We start from the raw sequence: 9535 nt of genomic DNA on the forward strand, positions 1-9535 counted from the left end.
TGCTCAACACCGTTCCCGTGGCCGTTTGGCTCTTGTTGCCACCGCTGGGCAGCTTTCACCCATGACTCAGTAAACACGCTCCTTCCCACAGGTGCCTGAAGGAGCAGAACCCCAGGGTGCAGGCTTCAGGCAGGTCTTACACAAGCAAACAGAAGGCAGACAACAAGGAAAACCGACTTCCCTTACCTCCTGGAAGTTGAGGAGCCTAGAAAATCTGCTTTTCTGCTCAGCAGCCTCAAAGTCTTGGACTGTTGTCAAGGCAAGATCAAGGTGTCTCTCAGCAGAGCACGCTAGCACAGAGATTGCTCCCTGCAACACAGTGGACGAGTGAGTGGGTTTCTGCCCCCGACATTCATCCCTTGCCAGCTACGGTGGCCAAGCAGGAAATATCGCCTGAGGGAAGCAGCAGCCAAAAGCCCCAAGCCAAGCCCCACCACAAGCTGGAGTCCGGCAAGGAGCCCCAAGCTCCTCGGAGGAAGACTGGAGAAAGCAGGGAGAGGAAGAGAACGCCCACCTCTGTCTCAGAAGGTTCCCAAGAGTTGAGTCTTTCCAAATAGCTCTGCATCTGCTCTTGAACATAGGTGACGCTCTGCGAAGCTGCCAGTGCTGTCCCCACAGCCTTGTACAGGAAACTCTGAAAGAGAAGAGGCCAGCACCCCCTGCCATCGCTGCAGAAGCGGAGCACTCAGGTACTCCTCCATCTCAGAGGCAAAGAGACAGCCAAGCAGCCAAGACTGTAGAAAGAGCCCCTTCCTTAGCCCACTCCAGTGACCAGCTCTATACCGAGACTAATAAGAACAAAGCCGTTTTGGAGGGCAGGCAACAGAAAGCGGTGAGAAGAGATTGTCTTGAAAAGACCGTGTCTTCGATGGCACGCCAGTGAGAGCAGCGTCCTGTGGCTCTGCCACCACACCTCCCCGAGACGAGCAGGAGAGACAAAGTCCTAGCAGAGAACCAACCTTCTCCTTGGAAAGGTTCGGATACTTGGCCATCTGCTGAGCTAGCTCAACGTTCAGGTGCACGAGCCACGCCTGGTTCTCTATTGTCTCCAGGGATGTTCTCAGGAACTACGGGGAAAACAACAAGTGAAGCAAAGGCTGCCTCCGCTTTGCTCACGGCCTTTTGCGCCTTCCAACAGAACAAGAAGTTCTCTGCGGAGAGCTAGCACTACAGGTACTCCCTCTTCCCTCGCCGCTCCTCTAACCTGCCCCGGGCTCTTCTTGCAGCGTGGCAGCTAAGTTTCCCCTGGGCCTCAGGAAACTACAGACAAAGAGGCAGCGGCACTTTTAGGACAACAGGCCCAAGCTGAGAGAGAGCACAGGACGCTCCAAGACGCTCCAAGACACTCAGGAGGCTAAGACCCGCCCCCCACAACCCTCATTTCTTCCCTGATCTCTGCAAGCCAAAGATGGGGCTGGAACTGGAGGGAAAACTCCAAAGAGTGCGTGGGTGATCTCACGCCCTGCCTGACACCCTCAAGATGTCCCTTCTCCAGTTATGGTCATTCCTCGTGACCCAGCCATGTGGGTCAGAAAGTCAAAGCGATATTACACCCGGGAATCCCAAACGATCCTGTAGCTGCCCAGAAATGGTTTCCAACTGAAGTCTCCCTTTTCACTTCCACTCCAATCATTCCAATGCCAATGAACAGCAAAATGCATTTGGTTGGTCTTCACACTAAAGTGCCCGTTTTCTAGTTCGTAGGATTCCTCGTTGCCTATTGTCCTTTCCTCCCCACAACTTGCTTTGCTCTCTCTTTGCTTCCCTCTTCACTTCAGGCATCACAAAATAACTCGGTACCTTCAGCAGAAGGCGCTCCCATTCCGCACAGTCCAGGGAGCTCTCGTCTTTTCCTGGGAAGCAAGAAGACACAGCAGCAGGTCATCTCATTGCGGTGAGCCCCAAAGAAGCATCCCAAGGTCTCCTTTGTAACCACACATCCCAGCGACCAGCACATACCTAGCAGGTCAGAGCTAAGAGAGCCCTGTGCCACCCTCTGTGGGAGGCCTAAGGCACCAGGACATGTCTGACTCCCATTTCTTCCAAGGCCACTGAATCAACTCGGAAATACTGACCCCCTGCTTCAGAGCAGCTGCCGCAACTCTTCAGAGCACGGCGTGAGTGCAGGCTTTACCCGGAACACAGCTTTGCTGCAAAATTAGGGCCTTGCGGCTCTCGCTAGCAAGTCACCGTGAGAGGAGCTTCAGGAACGTGCCATTTCACGTGACAAAGTGCCAGAGCAGCAGCACTCAGGTGGCCAACTGAACTTTCCAGGGGCTTCTGCATCAAATCTGTGGCTCCTGTTTCCTCACAGGGAAAAATAAGGAAGCAGGAGGACTATCCAAGCAAGGACAGCGCGATGCTCCCAGAGCCTGCCATTCTGACGCAACACGCGAGGCTAAATCCCACCCGGGGACGAGCCGAGCTCAGGGCCGTTGCTTCTCTCCGCTGTCTGTTCCAGCTGCCTGGAGCTGGAAGGGGCGCGATACAAGACGGCTTTAAGACACTCGAGGGCTCCGTTCCCCTCGGTCACCCTGGGGAGCTGCCATCCTCTTCTGTCCTCTTCAAACCCATCCCCTCCCAGCAGACACCTTACCTTCAAGGTAGTGCAGCAGGCTAGGGATCTGCTCCGTCCAAGGAAGCCCCACCGCTCTGTGAATTGCTCTGTGAAGGGCCTTCAGCAATTGCAGGGCAGCAACTCCATAGCCACCTCCTTCGTAAGGAAAGCGGGCAAGCACCTGGGAGAGGGGAGGAGAGAGAGTTAGAGCTCCAGGCCTGCCAGAGGAACAGCAGCTTGCTCCAGAAAGAAGGAGAGGTCTGCTCCTGCCGTGGCAGCCAGCACCCAACAGAGTAGCTTCTCTGTTTGCACTGCCTCCCTGAGCAAGGCAGCCTCCTCGCTACTCAAGACATTCACAGTGGGAATCCCCAGGCACTCCACTACGGGCAAGACACGCTCCAGCAGACTTGCTCCTCCTTGGAGGCTGCAAACACCTGCCACGGAAACTGTCTCCCTCCTGACCTCTCCCCTTTCCCCTGGCTCAGAAAAACTCTGCTCCAGGCAGTCCCCAACTACTCACCAGGAGGCGTACCAGCAGAGCCTGCGGAGTTGGCAGTTTGGCTGGAAAGAGAGAAAAAGCTCTGTTTCAGCAGGCCAAGTCCCCCTCATCGTATTCACCCATTCGTCTCAGGCCGGCCCTCCACCACGGGACTGAAGCGGGCTGATAACATGCTGCTGATCATGTGCCTTCCCACAGCTCTTGCCATCCCTGGAAGCTCTTCCCATCCCTCAGCCTGCCCACCTGACAGAGCAGCACAGAATACACTGGAAAGGTTTCTGCTTCCTACCGCGTTCCTGGTAGCCCAGGTAGCTGGGTTCTTCCTTGTCCTCGCTCCTTCTCTCCTGTCTCTCCACTAGCGCCCCGAGGCATCGGGAGAGTGGGATCAGAGTGCCCGTGTACTGAGCTGGCACTACGTACTGGAGGAGCCTGGGCCACAAGAGCTGCCGAGAAGAATACGGCAATTCAGCGTGTCGTTCTTTCCATCCCTCCAGCGCCTGTTCTCAGAGCACTCTTCTTCGGTGGCTCTGACCCAGCCCCTCCACCTCTAACCTTCTCCAACGTCTTCCTTCATGCCTCTCCTGCCCTTTCTCTTCCCCCTCTTCTCCCTCTAGTCCACTGCCCCAATCCCCACTTGAGCCCCTCTCTTGGGTCGTAACTCACAAGGCTTCCTTTCCCCTCTCCTGTGGCATGACGTTTGGGTAGCCTCAGGCTCTGAAGAGCTTCTCAGTGGAGAGAGGCAGGGCTAGAAAGAAGTATCCTCAAGGCAAGAAGTAGCAGCAGGTGCTGCTTAGCAGGATGACTTACGGTCGTCATGCCGCTCACTGAGACATCCAGAGAGTGAAGGACTTGCAAGCACAGGCTTTGCAGCGTGCTCTCCTCCAACGCTTGCGTCTCCGAGAGGTTGCTTGTCTCCTGCAAGACAGAAGTGGGAGAACGCTCCCATCGGTTTCTGTTTCTTCAGCAGGAGGCTAGAGGCTTCAGTCGGAGACTTGACTGTGGATTGGGGAGCCCAGGACACCTGAGGGAAGGCAAGACTGGGAAGTCTTAGAGTGGGGAGGCGGGGGTCGCCAGATCCCAGGCTGCAGGAAAAGCCACGCAGCACCCAGAAGGGAAGCAGAGAGCGCCACTGCCTGCTTGGACGCTCAGCCGACTCGTGGGAATTGTGTAGCAAGCACACGAGGTGCTCAATGGCACAAGCTCTCTTGTAACGCCACCAAAGGAAATGCAAGGCACTGTGTTCTTCGGAGAGGTCGCGCTCGTTTCCTGCACTGGAAACAGAGCCTGAGTGGCCGCAGGCTGCAGCAGGAGGAGGAAGTGGCAGTTCTTTCCTGCTTTCTCCATACAAAGCTATGAGGCCTGCAAGAGCCTCCTAGCAAATGCACCAACAAGACTTCCTCCTGGAGACAAAAGGCCCAGCCAGATTTAAGAGCTTCAGCAAGGCACTCTTCTGCTGAACCATCCTACGAGGATTGCCCGCCTGAGGGTTGCGAGCTGGCAAAAGAGATTTGCCCATGCCCCCTTGGCTTTGAGAAAGCACCCAGAGCCCCAAAGCTCTTGACAGAGGACAGGACAGGCTTGGAAGGGACCGAGGACAAGGAAACAATCAGAGAGCTTTTCCAGCTTGTCCTGCTTAGCCCATGACTTCTGTCTTTTGCTGTCTTTTGCAGGAGAGAGACCCGAGGTGCATGTCCGCTTGGATGCCAACCAGCTCCTGACACCAGCGACTCGAGAGCTGCGCCTTGGGGGCCTCCACTTCCTCACGGAAGTCCATCCAGTGGAGCGGTCAACATACAAAGGGCCCAGAGCACAGTCTGAAAGGTCAAGCTCCCTTCTTACCAGTCTGCTGGTAGCCCGACTGAACTCGCTGAAAACATAGGCCACCAAACCCCACGCCGAACAGTTCTCAACACCAGAGCTGAACAGTTCCTTGATGAAAGAGAGGACCGCAGCCTTCACCTGCCAGCGAGGACGTTGCAAAGAAGGGTAACGATTAGTCCTTCCCTCAGAAAGCTCAAGGAAAGCTGCTGCCTTTCATTGACGTATGCATAAAGCCCCTACGATCTCGGGAGAGATGGCAAGGAGACAGAAGACTTCTTTGCTTCTGCTTTCACTGCCGGCCTTCACAGCCAGGCCATGTCTTGAGGCAGCGCAAGAAAGTGGCATGCCCTTTCCCCTTGACAATCTCTGCCCTGCCCATTTGCAAAGCTCCACTTAGAGCTCATCAACCACCACCCGGGACATGGGCGGAGCTGCTCACTCGGCAGGCCCAGCCACTGGCCAAGGCAATCCCCAAGGCCCCCTCCTCGCAGCAGCTCTCCTGCTACCATGACAAGGCAGGACACCTAGCCCAGGTCCAAAAGAGCAGCCTCCTGGTATTTCCTTGCCAGGCTCCACGCAGAGGAAAGCGCTTTGCCTGCCACTCACCATGGTACCACCCCTTCCCCAACCTCCTCACCTTACTCCGGTGGTCTCCAAACACAGACTCCACTGCCCTCACAACCCGGCGCATCCTGGTTCTTATCCTCGTGGCTGAAAGAAACACAGGTATGTTGCCGCGCAGCCCCCTCTCCAAAACAACACCGTCAAAGTGTCCCTCTCACACACAGCCGGAAGGAAAGGAGAGGGCAAACGCCTGGCTTCAGTAGAAGCAGCAGAAGCCATGAGCAACCCCACTTCTACAGGCACAACTAGTTTACAGGGATTGCCTCACGCAGAGAGTTGGAGAAATGGGATCTCCACTGGAACGTGCTGCTGTTTGTGCTCCGAGCGTTACTGAGCTTAAAACGCCATCCCTGGGGTAGCGTGGTTGATAACTATGCCGACAGATTCAGCTGCTTCAGTACACGTCAGTACCATACAATTCGCCTGGGTAGCATAATCTTTGGAAGTACTGAATGCATTTCTGTGCCTCACCACTGCAGTGACCTTTCTCAGGTGAAACATGGACAAGAGCCTGGGCCACGTTTAGCGCGCGGCACAGACCCACAGCATTCCTCACCCTTTCTCCCCGGTGTTACTTACGGTCACAGCGAACCAAAGCTCTGAGCAGATACAGGGCCGTTGTTCTAGAAGCCTCGTTGTCAATCCCCAGTTGGGCGTACAGAAACTCCATGGTGTCGTCAGGGGAAATTCGGGCTGGAGGGAAGCAACCATGTTCTAGGTTAACCCGCAACCTCTTCACCCGTTGCGGAGGTGTGCAGGAGAGAGACAAGGACCGCACAGCCAAACTCTGTCTTCTGCTCACCTAGCAGCAGCATGCAGTAGGACAGCTCCGTTTTGTGGTCAGTGCTGTGCTCCTTGGTGCCATCTGAGAGCTGTGGGAACGAGGTACGTTCTAGCATCAGTGTGCAGAGGGGCTGAAAAGCAGCTCTCCTGTGAGGTCTTGTCTCCCCGGGGAACTCACAGGGAGACAAAGATGCTCTTCCCAAAGCACATCATTGCTTTCTCCTCACAGAGCCTGCGTCGGCTCTCCATCACCCCTCCCTCTCTCTCTCTAGAGCTCGACGGAGAGCCCAGAGCGATGTGTTTCTGCTCAGGCAGACAGATTCTAGATCCTGGAGTCAGAGACGAACACCTTCCTGAGTGTCTTGCCTACTGCCCTGCAACACTCCAGAGGGAGCCGGAGCCCACAGCACGCGACCTACAGACAAATCTAGGACTATGCCCCAGAGGCAGCAGGCAGCCTTTGAGTTCCGGTCAGGGGGTCTGCAGCAGCCAAGGGCGATTAGGCTCCAAGGGCTGCCTAGGATTCAAAGGCTGAACGTTAGGTCTCGGGGCTCCCGGCTCCTCCTGCTCTCTGCCTGAGAGTGGAAGTCCTTTGGGAACTCAGCTCTCCCTGCAGCCCAGGCAAAGCAGTCAGCATCAGGCCCGGAAAAGTCTGTGGGCACTTTGCTGGAGTGGGGCTCCTCAATGGCTGCCCGCACCTGACTGCAAGGTGTGAGAAAAGCCCTTGAGAGGGAAACTCTGCCCTGCCCCCCCCATAGGTCTTTCTTGCCAGCCCGAGGCAGAGACCTGCTGAACCCAAGGGGAAGGGCGAGACGCTCAAGCCCCCTTACCTGGCTGTGCACAACAACACAGATGACAGAAACTGTTCCTTTTGGAAGGCAGAGCTGGAACTGTGCCACGCCTTCCAAGAAATGACTGAGACTCTACAAGAGAAAGTGCAAACAAGAGGGTGCCTTGTGACCTAGAGCAGCAGCTCACCAAGGGCAGGACAGCATACCTCCACCGGTGGCCATTTGCTTTCCTGAGAAAACAGGAAGCGTCAAACCTCCCCCTCCGTCTGCATGCACCTCTCTAGGCTTCTTCTCTTACAGGTCCCCCAGCTCTGCTAGGAACTCCCACAGCTCCCTGATCTCTGCACACACTCACTCCGACCTACACCGTGGCCGCAGAGCACCATCTTGCGGGATGCCTCACCTTGGTCACGTGAGAACTGTCCTGGACCTCTTCATATTGGCCCAGGAGCCAGGACACCTGGCTGCACACATGCTCCTGATACTCTTCTTTGTGAAGAAGGAGGCCCATCATAGCTGCCACAGCCCTGATGATGGCCTGCTTGAGCTGCACACAGGGAAGGCAGAAGACATTTGTGTGCTCCAAATGAAGCTCTGCTCTACTACGCAGCAGCCCCCAGGCACAATCTTCCCTCTTCACCACGACTGTGATTTCCCCTCTGCCTCTGGAGGACACGCTCTGGCTCGAGAAGAGAGGGGCTATCTTCCCCTCTTGCCTGCCCACAACCCTTCTGCCTCCAAGGCCACTGGCATTTGCCTGGTGCCCAGCAGGGATTCTCCAGGCCCCACCTGGCCCCGCTAGCTCATCGCGGGGTTGCCCGGCTGGAATCCAGGCACACTGTCTGTCTGTGAGCCCACAGCACTTCCATGCGCTTTAGCCACAGCAGGCTTCCAGCTCTAGACACTTTCTTGGGCAACCTGCTTCCTCCCAAAGCACTTCTCCTGACACTCCGTCATTACCCAGCAAGGCAGGTGACCTCCAGCATTACAGCTGCTGCTAAAGGGCCGCAAAGGCAGCCGTTCTTACCTCCTCCTCTTCACAGGTCAGCCAGTTGCTGATCACATAGCGGTACAACAGGTACGCTCGGTCACAAAACTGGGCTTCCCCCATCCGAGGGAAGGAGCATTTTGCCCAGTCTTGGAAGTAAAGCGTTACCCCTTTTGACCAGGTTTCCAGAACTGCAGAAAAGAAGGGCAGAAAGGTCACTGTGTCAAGTATGCAGCAGGGAGAACGTCTTGTGTTATCAGCCCGGCCCGCCCCAAGCTGCAGTGCCATGCTCATCAGTGCTCAGCTCTAGAGCAGCTTTGGATTCTGGGGCAGGTGCAAAATGTGTTAAAAAGTCTTCCGGGAAATGCCCAGCTGTCTCTGTCCTCCCTCTTCTCCTGCTTGTTCCCTCTAGCCCTTTTCCTCCTGCCAGATTTGCTGCAGGAGGCTGCGTAGTAAATTCCAAGAGCTCCGTTCCTGTCCTGGCCACAGCAGTCTCCTGAGCTTCAGACACTGTGGTGACACGGTGCAGACCGCTGAGAGCTCTAAAGGGCCTGAACTCACTAGCGGCTCAGAACCTGCTGTAAGAGCTGGGGAGAGAAGAGACTTGGGTGTTGGCCGCCGCTCACTAACTTCCCCTTCCCCCCTCTGCATGCCAATGGAGCCCTGGAACCAGGCTCTGACACTTACCGCCACAGAAAGCTTGCTTGATCCTGCTGCTGTTATCTGCTTGATTCAGCAAGGTGTGCATGGCTCCCCAGGTCACTTCCACAAAAGGGATGCACCTCAGAGCTGCAGAGAAGGGAGAGGCCAGCGCCAAAGAAAACAACCTGTCGTCAGGGTGATTCTTGGGAGGCTTTGGAGGCAAGCACTTAGCACCTCTGAAGGGCAAGGGCTGTGCGATGCCAGGCCACCTGGGACTCTATCAGAAGGGCAAGGCAGATTTCAGAGCTGCCCCAGAAAGTCACTGGTCCAGGTGGCGTGTGTGGCAGCGTGCCCTGCCAGGGTGCAAGTGTGCTGGCTGACCTCCCGCCAGGGGCATGGGAGCTGGGAAGCACTTCAGGGTGGGCCTGGAAGCACAGCGGAGCAGAACGCCGCGAGGCTGGGTCGCCCTGCTGTCCCATCCTTAGGGCACTTAGCTCCGGGGCTGAAGTCACCACTGCCAGCTGCTGCTGCTACCACCTTGTAGCCCTCTCATTCCACAGCTGATTCCCTTCTCCCCCTGCTCAAGCAAACCAGCGTCCAAGCCTGAAGCCAAAGGTGCAGTACCATAGCTTGTGGCAAGCTTGCTGAGGGTAGTAAAGACACACTCCTCAGGGATTTCCTCCACAGGCTTCAGGTGACTCTGGAGCTCATCCATGACATGGAGGAAGTGAGACGGGGCCAGGGACACCAGGATGTCACTTGCTGCTCTTTGCAGTTCATCTGTTGCACCCTACAAGAAGCCGTGAAGGAAAACAGTGCACACGGGAAAG

General features: G+C 56.1%; 1 long non-coding RNA gene across 1 annotated transcript; it reads right to left on the reverse strand.

The window, feature by feature from the left end:
* Positions 1–987: 987 nt before the first annotated feature.
* Positions 988–2642, reverse strand: LOC138065840 (uncharacterized). The gene is made up of 3 exons (XR_011138902.1): positions 2597–2642; positions 1801–1853; positions 988–1067 (listed from the first exon to the last, which is right to left on the reverse strand). It is a non-coding gene; the product is annotated as an uncharacterized lncRNA (long non-coding RNA).
* Positions 2643–9535: the final 6893 nt, after the last annotated feature.

The sequence above is a fragment of the Struthio camelus genome, chromosome 1, assembly GCF_040807025.1.
Source record: "Struthio camelus isolate bStrCam1 chromosome 1, bStrCam1.hap1, whole genome shotgun sequence".
Classification (NCBI taxonomy): Eukaryota; Metazoa; Chordata; class Aves; order Struthioniformes; family Struthionidae; genus Struthio; species Struthio camelus.